The sequence below is a fragment of the Anomaloglossus baeobatrachus genome, chromosome 3, assembly GCF_048569485.1.
Source record: "Anomaloglossus baeobatrachus isolate aAnoBae1 chromosome 3, aAnoBae1.hap1, whole genome shotgun sequence".
NCBI lineage: Eukaryota > Metazoa > Chordata > Amphibia > Anura > Aromobatidae > Anomaloglossus > Anomaloglossus baeobatrachus.
The window spans coordinates 265,665,302-265,679,325 of NC_134355.1; positions in this window are offsets into that span (position 1 = coordinate 265,665,302).

Here is a 14,024-nt window from a genome sequence, read left to right on the forward strand (position 1 = left end):
AGGAGACGGACAGCAGCGTAAGCCGCACAAAGCTCCTACCTGCGTTCTCTCCACTAGTGTGCGAGGACAAGAACCACTAGATATGGCACCTGCCTAGGTCCGCTCTTCTAGTGGTGCAAAAGAGACGGACAGCAGCGTAAGCCGCACAAAGCTCCTACCTGTGTTCGCTCCACTAGTGTGCGAGGACACGAACCACTAGATATGGCACCTGCCTAGGTCCACTCTTCTAGTGGTGCAAAAGAGACGGACAGCAGCATAAGCCGCACAAAGCTCCAACCTCTGTTCGCTCCCCTAGTGTGCGAGGATACGAACAACTGCCAGACACAGTATAAGGAACGTTACCCTAGCGGCAACGTCCACCTACGAGTAGAATCACAAGGCCCAGCCAGACCATGTGCCTCAGGCACCTGCCTATGTCCGCTCCCCTAAGAGGTAAGGATACGGACTGCAGCCGAAGCTGTAAGGTATAAGAACGCTACCTGCCGGTAGCGCTCACCTAACATAGACAGAGAGATGCCTAGAGGGACGTGCACAGGGCGTCTACCCTCCTGCATGAACCAAGAGGACTGAGCGCCGGGCGGCGTGCGTCAGGGTCTTTTATAGACTCTGTGCCTCATCCAAGATGGAGGACACCAGAGCCAATCCGCTGCCAGAATGACAGCAATGACGTCACGCTGGCCTATCACCGAGCAAAGCGTCACAAGCACATGACCAGCGACCAATCGGCATAGAAGGTGTCAGAGACATGTGACCACGTGTCACAAGCACATGACCAGTGCCCAATCAGCTTAGAAGGTGTCAGAGACATGTGACCTCGTGTCAGCGATGATGTCACCCGCACATGTGCAATGGCTCCAAGATAGGACTTAGTCTCCAGCGCTTGCACATGTGCGGTAGCAAGAAATCTGGACATAGTCTCCAGAGCCACAGCAACCGTAACAGTACCTCCCCCTCAAGGGCCCCCCTCCCGGCGACGCAGGTAATCGGCAACTAAGTCGGGAGCATGGACAGCCTCCTCAGGCTCCCAAGAGCGATGTTCCGGGCCATAGCCCTCCCAATCTATCAAGAAGAACCTGCGCCCTCTAACCATCTTAGAACCAACTATGGCTCGTACCTCATAGCTAGAGCGAGAGGAATCAGAGACAGGAGAGTGCACTTCACGAGCCTGAGGTAAAATAGCCGGCTTTAGCAGTGAAACATGGAATTTGTCATGGATCCTAAGATGGACGGGTAACTTCAATTGGTAGACTACAGGATTTACCTGTCGAAGAACCTCATAAGGACCCAGGAAGCGAGGAGCAAATTTGACAGAGCTGACTCTAAGTTTCACGTGTTTTGCAGAGAGCCACACAAAATCCCCTGGAGAAAAGACAGGAGCCGGGCGACGAAACCGATCGGACACCGTCTTCATACGGTCCTTAGCTGCTTGGATCGACTCTTGAGTCCGATCCCAAACCTCTCTAGCATTAGTTGCCCAGTCGGCCACAAGAGGAGAAGGTGCAGCAGCGGGAAACGGTACCGGTACCCTAGGGTGTTGCCCATTATTGAGTACGAATGGTGTCTGCCCAGTGGCCTCAGCCAGCGAATTGTTAAGGGCAAATTCTGCCCAGGGTAGGAGGGAGGACCAGTTATCGTGGTTCTCAGCAACAAAGTGTTGAAGGTATATAATCATGGATTGATTGGTACGCTCAACCAAACCATTGGTCTCCGGATGGTATGCCGAAGAGAGATTCAACTCAATTTGCAGAAGGCTACAAAGATCTCGCCAGAAACGGGAAGTAAATTGCGGGCCTCTATCACAAATGATACGATCTGGCATCCCGTGAAGCCTAAAGACATGCTTGAGGAATAGTTTGGCTAGTACCCTGGAAGATGGGATTCTTGCTAACGGTACGAGATGAACCATCCGGGAGAAATGGTCCGTAATGACCCACACAAGTCGATGTCCCTGTGAACACGGAAGATCACCCACAAAGTCCATGCCTACCACCTCCCATGGTCTATCTGGCACTGGCAAAGGATGCAAGAGCCCAGCCGGTCTCTGCCGTAATGGACGGTTGCGAGCACACGAGTAGCAGGAACCGACATATCTCTTGACGTGGCTGGCTAAGTGTGGCCACCAATACCACCTCTCCAGTAACTCTCGTGTCCGCCTAATACCAAAATGCCCACCCACCTTTGAGGTGTGGGCCCACGACAGTATATCATTCTGTCGATCAGGAGGCACAAAGGTCTTGCCTGGTGGGATTTGGTCTAACGTCACAGGGGAGAGCGTATGAAAAACCCTGGAGGGAAGGATAAGACGAGGTTCGTCAATCTCTTCCTGGGTAGAAACCATAGAGCGAGACAGAGCGTCTGCCTTGTTTTTCTTACTCCCAGACAGATAGTTGATGGAGAAGTGAAAGCGGGAGAAAAACAAGGACCAGCGGGCTTGGCGAGGATTCAGACGCTGAGCGGTTTGTAAGTGCGTCAGATTCTTATGGTCTGTATAGACCTGGAAAGGATGTTTCGCTCCATCCAGCAAGTGATGCCACACCTCCAAGGCTAATCTCAGGGCGAGCAGTTCCCTATCCCCAATGGTATAGTTTCTCTCTGCCGGTGAAAAGGATTTAGCAAAAAAGAAACACGGCCTTTTTCTACCTGCACTGTTCTTTTGATACAAGACCGCACCAGCACCCACTGAAGAGGCATCAACCTCCAAGAGGAAGGGCTTATTCTCATCGGGCCTTTGAAGAACGGGAGCAGTTGAAAAGTGTCTTTTTACTGCCTCAAAAGCCTGGGATGTCTCAGTAGACCAGACTTTTGGATTAGCACCTTTTTTAGTCAAGGCCACCAAAGGGGCCACCAAAGTAGAGAAATGGGGTATGAACTGCCGGTAATAATTTATGAATCCTAAGAAGCGTTGCACCGCCTTCAAGGAATGAGGTTCGGACCATTCCAGGACAGCAGAGAGCTTCACAGGATCCATAGCCAGACCCTCTTGTGAGATAATGTAGCCCAAAAAAGGTAAGGATGACTGCTCGAATACACATTTTTCGAGTTTAGCAAACAAAGAGTGCTCCCTTAAACGGGAAAGGACACGAACGACATCCTGACGACAAATTTAATTTGTTTAAATTGATTACTATATTGTAAAATAATTGTTTGTTTTAAATCCCTTTTTGCAAGATTTGTACACGAAGTCAACATATCCTTACGGTTTTTGTTGGCCACAATACCTGCAGCTCTAGAAAGCATCCCAGGAGGATAGCCCCTTCTTCTCAATTTGTGCACTGATTTATCAATCTCTGCATAAGTGTTAGACAAAACACTGCAATTTCGTTTGATGCTGGTTAATTCCCCAACAGGTATCGCATGTATAGTATGTTTGGGGTGATTACATCTGGCATGTAGGAGTGTATTACGAGACCTGGGCTCCACGTGAGTACAGGATTTAATATATTCATCTTTGACGCCAAAAAGGGATAGATCTAAACAGTAAATTTTAACAGCATTAAAATTAAATGTAAACTTCAAATTAAAAGGATTGGAATTCAAGCAATTCATAAAGCCCGATATGGCAGATTCACCGCCCCTCCATATGAACAGGAGGTCATCGATGAATGTGCTATACCAAAAAATGCTTGTAGAACATGGATTATTGATGGAAAAAATATGCTCATGTTCCTAGAAAGCCATTATCAGATTAGCAAGGGAGGGGGAGTATTTGGCCCCCATCAACACTCTACTCTATTACATTGTAGGTAATACTTAGAATTAATCATAAAAAATTTTGGACATAAGAAACTGAGTTACTTGAATAATATAGGCTGATAAATCCTGCGAATACGAACTGTTTTTAACATGAAATTTCAGAGCTAATACAGTCATATGAAAAAGTTTGTGCAGCCCTATTAATGTTAACCTTTTTTCTTTATGACAATTTGGGTTTTTGCAACAGCTTTTTCAGTTTAATATATCTAATAACTGATGGACTCAGTAATATTTCTGGATTGAAATGAGGTTTATTGTACTAACAGAAAATGTGCAATCCGCATTTAAACAAAATTTGACCAGTGCAAAAGTATGGGCACCCTTATCAATTTCTTGATTTGAACACTCCTAACTACTTTTCACTGACTTACTAAAGCACTAAATTGGTTTTGTAACCTCATTGAGCTTTGAACTTCATAGGCAGGTGTATCCAATCATGAGAAAAGGTATTTAAGGTGGCCACTTGCAAGTTGTTCTCCTATCTGAATCTCCTATGAAGAGTGGCATCATGGGCTCCTCAAAACAACTCTCAAATGATCTGAAAACAAAGATTATTCAACATAGTTGTTCAGGGGAAGGATACAAAAAGTTGTCTCAGAGATTTAAACTGTCAGTTTCCACTGTGAGGAACATAGTAAGGAAATGGAAGACACAGGTACAGTTCTTGTTAAGCCCAGAAGTGGCAGGCCAAGAAAAATATCAGAAAGGCAGAGAAGAAGAATGGTGGGAACAATCAAGGACAATCCACAGACCACCTCCAAAGACCTGCAGCTTCATCTTGCTGCAGATGGTGTCAAAGTGCATCGGTCAACAATACAGTGCACGTTGCACAAGGAGAAGCTGTATGGGAGAGTGATGCGAAAGAAGCCGTTTCTGCAAGCACGCCACAAACAGAGTCGCATGAGGTATGCAAAAGCTCACTTGGAAAAGCCAGTTACATTTTGGACGAAGGTCCTGTGGACTGATGAAACAAAGATTGAGTTGTTTGGTCATACAAAAAGGCGTTATGCATGGAGGCAAAAAACACGGCATTACAAGAAAAGCACTTGTTACCCACAGTAAGATTTGGTGGAGGTTCCATCATGCTTTTGGGCTGTGTGGCCAATGCCGGCACCGGGAATCTTGTTAAAGTTGAGGGTCGCATGGATTCAACTCAGTATTAGCAGATTCTTGACAATAATGTGCAAGAATCAGTGACGAAGTTGAAGTTACGCAGGGGATGGATATTTCAGCAAGACAATAATCCAAAACACCACTCCAAATCTACTCAGGCATTCATGCAGAGGAACAATTACAATGTTCTGGAATGGCCATCCCAGTCCCCAGACCTGAATATCATTGAAAATATGTGGGATGATTTGAAGCGTGCAGTCCATGCTCGGCGACCATCAAACTTAACTGAACTGGAATTGTTTTGTAAACAGGAATGGTCAAATATAGCGACTAGAGGCTGTTATTTTTGCAAAATGAGGATCTACAAAATATTAATGTCACTTTTATGTTGAGGTGCCCATACTTTTGCACCGGTCAAATTTTGTTTAAATGCGGATTGTACATTTTCTGTTAGTACAATAAACCTCATTTCAATCCAGAAATATTACTCAGTCAATCAGTTATTAGATATATGAAACTGAAATAGCTGTTGCAAAAACCCAAATTGTTATAAAGAAAAAAGGTTAACATTAATAGGGGTGAGAAGGAAAAAACCCCAATATTAAAAGATAAACTTTATTACATGAAGCTAAAAAAACACACCCACAGACACATACAATAGATCGGTGTCTCCGCTAGGTTCAATCCAATATATATAGGCAATAGATAGATATTTGTACATACATAGCGTTTCCTATCACCAAAATAACTTTTTCCTGATTCTCCCAAAATTATAAACTTCTCCCTCAATAACAAGGGACTCAATATTTCAGATGAACAAGGGAACCAGAAACCAAAGGTTCACATATGATAGAAGATATATCCGTTATTTGAAGTTAGAGATTGCTGATAATCACACTGTTTCTCTTATTTGAACATATGTATATACATTTGCCAACTCTTTTTCGGAGCTGACCATAGAGACAAAAAATATATAATTTTCATCTCAATGTCCAGCTCCAATAGGTTACCCAGTTTATGACACCTAAAAAGATATTTTCACCTGATTACTAAGGTTACCTCTGAAACCTCCGTTGATTTTCCATAATGCCCGCTAGTCGAACACCATTATCGCCAACAGAGATTAGTTAGTGCCAGGAGAGATACAGAGGTACCTTTTTCAACCTATGCACACAATAGAATGCCTACCAGGTCATTCCCAACAGGACAGAGACATCACAATAAATGAAAAAAACCGTCAGCTGACCTATAAATTTAAATACAATGCACATAAAGGAATGCCTGGACGGTCATTCCCCACAGATCAGAGACTTCACATTGATATTTAAACAACCTCTGAACTGTTAATCCGAAGATTTTTCTTTTCAGCAGTCAAAAAAGCACAGAGAAAAAGACGCCAAAGATTTTAACATGAGTCCAGCAAACTCGAGGATAATCCTTGATATAGATTCTTGATGGATGGATTGATTATCGCATCTTCACTGAAAAACCGACCTCAAAGAAAATAATTTCATCATTCTTCATAATATCAGTCGATTTCCATTTTTTAGCGATAGTCCATCATGTATACTGTGCTTGATTGATAGCCCCAGTCTTCAAGATACAGCTAACACGTCTAATACCTCGACGCGTTTCCCCCCTTGTATGGCAGCACCAAGGGGTTCATCAGGAGGTTTTGCAAATAGGATCCATGAGTCTATGCCAACATTCAATGTAGATCTGAAAAAAGGAGGGAGGGAGAGAGATAAATACCATCTCTCAATATTCAATAATCCCATATACAGAGAAACCAATTATTCAATATGGGGATCTTGGCTATAAAAAGTATAGCCAGATGGATAATAATCCCACATAGAGAATACAAAGGAAAAAAGGGGGGGGGGGGGTTTATCCCCTACTCATAAGAATAGATAAATACATCCCCTAGACCATCATATATTGTGTATACATTTATATATATATAAGAGTCCCAATCCAACAATATATACTCCATTAGGACAAGTTAACCCAGATACATACAGCAGATAATCTTTGCCAAAGATAAACTCCACCCTGAACCAGACAGGGAAAATCAGCTGATTAAACACAATGAGACACCATATATTCCACTTACCCTAAATGTCCCAGATAGAAAATAAAGAGTTGTGCCGGAGCAATGCAACAATATTCTCCAGCCTCAGAAGTCCTTCCACAGCAAGGGCAGGCAGCATGCCATGATATCCCCTGTCATGGAGTTTCCAGATTAGCAGCACGTCAGCTGCCGACCCCGAGTCAGCTTTTAAATGCGAGCGGGGAACACAAAGCCTTAGACCGCCCACTGGCCAGCGCAGCTGCGCACGTGCTACACCACGTCATCCACCCAAACAGGTGGATGAATGCTGCCTAAGATCTACGTCATTTGGGACGTCAGAAAACCCGGCGCTACGGCGCATGCACTTAATAACATCCCCAACGTGGCCAGCGGTATTCACCAGATGGCAGAACGTAGGTTTGCATAGCGCAGCACTCAAAGTACTACGCAAGCGTAGGCTAATAAATAGAGCATCTCTATATGACTGATAGTGTAACCACCGCTCTTTAGGAGATATAATTCTGGCAGACAAACTGTCCAAAGCCAATTAACTGATTGATTTCCGTCCTAATCCTGCATCCATATAGTGCCCAGGCTTGAACTCTTCATTTAATATTCAAAATGCATGATCAAAATATAACCCTGTATAGGGAAGTATGAATTATAAGATGTCTGAGATCCCATTATATTAGCTAACACCACCACTATAGAAACACATTATAACCGCAAATTATGCATATTTAATTCTAGGGCAATACACTAATCCCATAGTCTGAGGACATTCCCCACCCTATAAATAGCTAGAATTATCCCTTCCACCATATCATGCTGGCATTAATTAGCTTACTCATACTAGCGATAAAGCCCTTTCCTAAATAAACTCAGGGCTTAGAAATAATGGACGGACATTGCAGTCTGTCCACTCCTAACTTTTTGAAAAAATTACTGTGCCCTACACCGGAGAAGCATGGGGAAGAAGCATCTCCCTCAGGGGTTGTAATATCAACTACCTCTCAAGCTTACCCCAAAAAAACAAAAAAGGAAGGTAATCTCCAAACTGATCAATCCAAAAAACAACTGTAAGTTAAACTCTCATTAAGACCAAAAGGTTGAACGGACCCCATACAAAAGATCTACTCAGTTTCCTTTCTGAGGATCTTATTATCCTAATTGCCACCTCTCTCATTTTGTGCGATCACTTCAAGGACCCCAAATTTCAGAACACTCGAGTCTCCTCAATGGATTTCCCTAACATGTCGAGAAACGGGGGTATCCTGTTTATGACGGATGTCCCCCAAATGATCTCCTATACGCCTTCGTAATTCACGTCGTGTTTTCCCAACATAATTCTTAGGGCATGTCCATACTATCATATACACTACCCCTCTTGTCAAACAATTTGCGAAATCCCTCAGAAAATATTTAACTCCTGTTGTTGCACTGACCGAGAATTTAGAACCATTTATCCAGCCACAAAAGTGGCATCTGCCACACTTGAATGTGCCACATACCTTGCGGTCCAGCCAAGTACCTTCCGGCAGTGGTTTCTTATAATGGCTGTGTATCAATCGGTCCGATAGTGACCTGCCTCTTCTGAAAGTAATTTTTGGATGCTCTGAGATACTCTCCCCTATGAGTTCGTCCGCCTTTAGAATGCCCCAATGTCTTCTTAAGATGTTAAAGATTTGTTCCACCTGTACGTTGTACGTCCCAATCACCCTAATTTCATCTGGGTTTGTCCCCCTTTCCCTTGGGGTTAACAGAGAACTTATCTGCTTTTCGAGGGCATATCGAAATGCTCCATCAAGGGCTGTCTCCGGATATCCCCTATCTCTGAATCTGTTCCTCAAATTGGAGGCCTCCAACTTAAATGAATTAGTTTCCGAACAATTTCTCCTAGCTCTGAGGTATTGTCCCTTCGGAATACCCTTCTGAAGGGGCAAAGGATGATGACTATCCCACCGGAGCAGACTATTAGTCGATGTTGGTTTCCTAAATATAGTTGTATGGATGGAGCCCCTCTCATCCAATGAAATTAAAAGGTCAAGGAATGATATTTTCTGTTGGTTGATCTCATATGTGAACCTTAGGTTGAAATTATTCACCCCCAGCTCATCTACCATTTGCACAAATTCATCCCTGGTGCCCGCCCAAATGATCAGAACATCGTCTATATACCTGTACCACGCACTTATCTTATCCTGCCACCATTTATATTCACCCGAAAATACGACGGTTTCCTCCCACCAACCCAGGAGGAGATTTGCATAACTGGGCGCACAAGAGCAGCCCATTGCAGTCCCCCTGAGTTGATGAAAGTACTTACCGCCGTATAGAAAATAATTATGGTGCAGGATGAATGACAGAAGACCAAGGACAAACCTATTGTGTCGACCGAAGTGGATGGCCCTACCTGATAAATAGTACTGGACAGCCTGAAGTCCGTTCTCATGAACAATACTACTATATAGGGCCTCCACATCGATTGACGCCAAAAACGTTCCCCGGTCTACTGTCATCCCTTCCAATTTCAACAAAAGATCTGATGTATCCCTTAAGTACGTGGACAGTGACACGACAAATGGCCGCAATATTTTGTCAATATAGATACCGATGTTCTGACCAATTGAGCCTATTCCGGCAACAATAGGTCTCCCCTTCAGTGGCACCACCCCCTTATGCAATTTAGGAAGTGCATAGAAGGTGGGTACCACCGGATGGACGGGAACCAGGAATCTATGTTCCTGGGCTGAGATCAAACCACTATCAAAAGTGTCATCCAAAATTTCAACCAAAACCTTGCAGAATCTCTCAGTGGGATCTGTCTTTAAGATCCCATAGGTATTAACGTCATTCAGGATACTCATACACATAGAGTTGTAATCCTCATGGTCTAAGATAACCGTGTTGCCCCCTTTATCCGAGGATTTGAGGACAACACTCTTATTCTTTTCCAAATTATCCAAGGCTGTCCACTCCCGCTGACTGAGGTTAGGGGACACATTCCTATTATGAGACTTTACCTTACTAAGATCCTTTTCAACCAGTTGTAAAAATAATTCAATCTTATCATAGTCCCCAGAAGGGGGCATCTTGGTGTTTTTCCTTCTTAAATCAGTAAAGGGACCATTTCCCAACTCTGATGGACTATCGTTCACAAGGTCCATAAGGTCACCAAACACCTCTATATCGGCCTCCTCCACTCCCAATGCCAGACATTGCTTTTCTTTTACCCAAGAAAACAAATTAAATGGTGTCGTGGGTACGAACGAAAGCCCCTTTGACAACAATTGTACTTCCTCCATTGAGAAAGTCTGTCGACTCAAATTAACAATTTGTCCCAAACCATCAGACCCTACTGTACTCGACTCTTGTTGAGGAGATTGTTGGGTGCCTGCTGTCCTAAAAAAGGTGACAAAGATGAGGGCAAAGAGGAAGAGGCCATAGAGGGTGTGGCACCACCAACTGCTCCCCCACCTTCTACCGGTGGATTGTTCCTTGTATTGCTCCTGGTTCTTACAGCTGGTCCCCATCCTTCCCTCTGATCCCACCATCCTCCTCTTCTGCTCTGCCCCCCTCCTCCTTTATTTCTGGTTCTAAACTTCCTTTTTGCCCCCTCAGAGTCTGATATATCAGTCTCAGATGATGACACGTCAATAGTGTTTTTAATGGTTTTATCGGAAAAATTGTAGGCTTTATCAGTCTGAAACTCATATATATATATATATATATATATATATATATATATATATATATATATATAAAATTGATTTTTTTGTCTAGTATGGCTAGCTTTTTGACTGGGCCAATTAATATCACCACATGGGATAGTGAGGCGGAGGAGGTATTTTCTGTACAAGGGGATCATCCTAACTTTAATCTTACTCCTAATATTCGTGGTACCTTCAAAGAGTTAACTTCCTGCTATAAACAATACTTGAAATCATGGTGGGAGATTAAAGAATTGGAGAACTATATTAAAAATAATATCGTTCCTAAGGGGCTACGAATCAACATAAACCCTTCCCCAAGGGCAAGCAGTAAGGAGCTTTTAAAAGCCTGGCAGGCTGAATCCATAGCTTCCTCTTTGAGGTTTATGGGCTTGCTCCTGGAGGAGGAGAGAAAAATGTGCGGGGAAGCAGAGAGAACCTTGAATAGTTTGATTGAGAAAACCTTGGGTTTTAAGTCCAATCCTGAATTTAATAAGAAAGAGAGTATTTTGCAGGGTGATATTGAAAGGTATCAAAATCAACTGAAAACTAGGAAACATACCCAATTTCAGAGAGACCATAGTGAGTTTCAGACTGATAAAGCCTACAATTTTTCCGATAAAACCATTAAAAACACTATTGACGTGTCATCATCTGAGACTGATATATCAGACTCTGAGGGGGCAAAAAGGAAGTTTAGAACCAGAAATAAAGGAGGAGGGGGGGCAGAGCAGAAGAGGAGGATGGTGGGATCAGAGGGAAGGATGGGGACCAGCTGTAAGAACCAGGAGCAATACAAGGAACAATCCACCGGTAGAAGGTGGGGGAGCAGTTGGTGGTGCCACACCCTCTATGGCCTCTTCCTCTTTGCCCTCATCTTTGTCACCTTTTTTAGGACAGCAGGCACCCAACAATCTCCTCAACAAGAGTCGAGTACAGTAGGGTCTGATGGTTTGGGACAAATTGTTAATTTGAGTCGACAGACTTTCTCAATGGAGGAAGTACAATTGTTGTCAAAGGGGCTTTCGTTCGTACCCACGACACCATTTAATTTGTTTTCTTGGGTAAAAGATTTGAATTTGTTTTGTCGTAAACTTAAATGGAAAATGTTTTTTAAGTTGAACACTAGGGAGCAATGTCTGGCATTGGGAGTGGAGGAGGCCGATATAGAGGTGTTTGGTGACCTTATGGACCTTGTGAACGATAGTCCATCAGAGTTGGGAAATGGTCCCTTTACTGATTTAAGAAGGAAAAGCACCAAGATGCCCCCTTCTGGGGACTATGATAAGATTGAATTATTTTTACAACTGGTTGAAAAGGATCTTAGTAAGGTAAAGTCTCATAATAGGAATGTGTCCCCTAACCTCAGTCAGCGGGAGTGGACAGCCTTGGATAATTTGGAAAAGAATAAGAGTGTTGTCCTCAAATCCTCGGATAAAGGGGGCAACACGGTTATCTTAGACCATGAGGATTACAACTCTATGTGTATGAGTATCCTGAATGACGTTAATACCTATGGGATCTTAAAGACAGATCCCACTGAGAGATTCTGCAAGGTTTTGGATGAAATTTTGGATGACGCTTTTGATAGTGGTTTGATCTCAGCCCAGGAACATAGATTCCTGGTTCCCGTCCATCCGGTGGTACCCACCTTCTATGCACTTCCTAAATTGTATAAGGGGGTGGTGCCACTGAAGGGGAGACCTATTGTTGCCGGAATAGGCTCAATTGGTCAGAACATCGGTATCTATATTGACAAAATATTGCGGCCATTTGTCGTGTCACTGTCCACGTACTTAAGGGATACATCAGATCTTTTGTTGAAATTGGAAGGGATGACAGTAGACCGGGGAACGTTTTTGGCGTCAATCGATGTGGAGGCCCTATATAGTAGTATTGTTCATGAGAACGGACTTCAGGCTGTCCAGTACTAGTTATCAGGTAGGGCCATCCACTTCGGTCGACACAATAGGTTTGTCCTTGGTCTGCTGTCATTCATCCTGCACCATAATTATTTTCTATACGGTGGTAAGTACTTTCATCAACTCAGGGGGACTGCAATGGGCTGCTCTTGTGCGCCCAGTTATGCAAATCTCCTCCTGGGTTGGTGGGAGGAAACCGTCGTATTTTCGGGTGAATATAAATGGTGGCAGGATAAGATAAGTGCGTGGTACAGGTATATAGACGATGTTCTGATCATTTGGGCGGGCACCAGGGATGAATTTGTGCAAATGGTAGATGAGCTGGGGGTGAATAATTTCAACCTAAGGTTCACATATGAGATCAACCAACAGAAAATATCATTCCTTGACCTTTTAATTTCATTGGATGAGAGGGGCTCCATCCATACAACTATATTTAGGAAACCAACATCGACTAATAGTCTGCTCCGGTGGGATAGTCATCATCCTTTGCCCCTTCGGAAGGGTATTCCAAAGGGACAATACCTCAGAGCTAGGAGAAATTGTTCGGAAACTAATTCATTTAAGTTGGAGGCCTCCAATTTGAGGAACAGATTCAGAGATAGGGGATATCCGGAGACAGCCCTTGATGGAGCATTTCGATATGCCCTCGAAAAGCAGAGAAGTTCTCTGTTAACCCCAAGGGAAAGGGGGACAAACCCAGATGAAATTAGGGTGATTGGGACGTACAACGTACAGGTGGAACAAATCTTTAACGTCTTAAGAAGACATTGGGGCATTCTAAAGGCGGACGAACTCATAGGGGAGAGTATCTCAGAGCATCCAAAAATTACTTTCAGAAGAGGCAGGTCACTATCGGACCGATTGATACACAGCCATTATAAGAAACCACTGCCGGAAGGTACTTGGCTGGACCGCAAGGTATGTGGCACATTCAAGTGTGGCAGATGCCACTTTTGTGGCTGGATAAATGGTTCTAAATTCTCGGTCAGTGCAACAACAGGAGTTAAATATTTTCTGAGGGATTTCGCAAATTGTTTGACAAGAGGGGTAGTGTATATGATAGTATGCACATGCCCTAAGAATTATGTTGGGAAAACACGACGTGAATTACGAAGGCGTATAGGAGATCATTTGGGGGACATCCGTCATAAACGGGATACCCCCGTTTCTCGACATGTTAGGGAAATCCATGGAGGAGACTCGAGTGTTCTGAAATTTGGGGTCCTTGAAGTGATCGCACAAAATGAGAGAGGTGGCAATTGGGATAATAAGATCCTCAGAAAGGAAACTGAGTGGATCTTTTGTATGGGGTCCGTTCAACCTTTTGGTCTTAATGAGAGTTTAACTTACAGTTGTTTTTTGGATTGATCAGTTTGGAGATTACCTTCCTTTTTGGGTTTTTTTGGGGTAAGCTTGAGAGGTAGTTGATATTACAACCCCTGAGGGAGATGC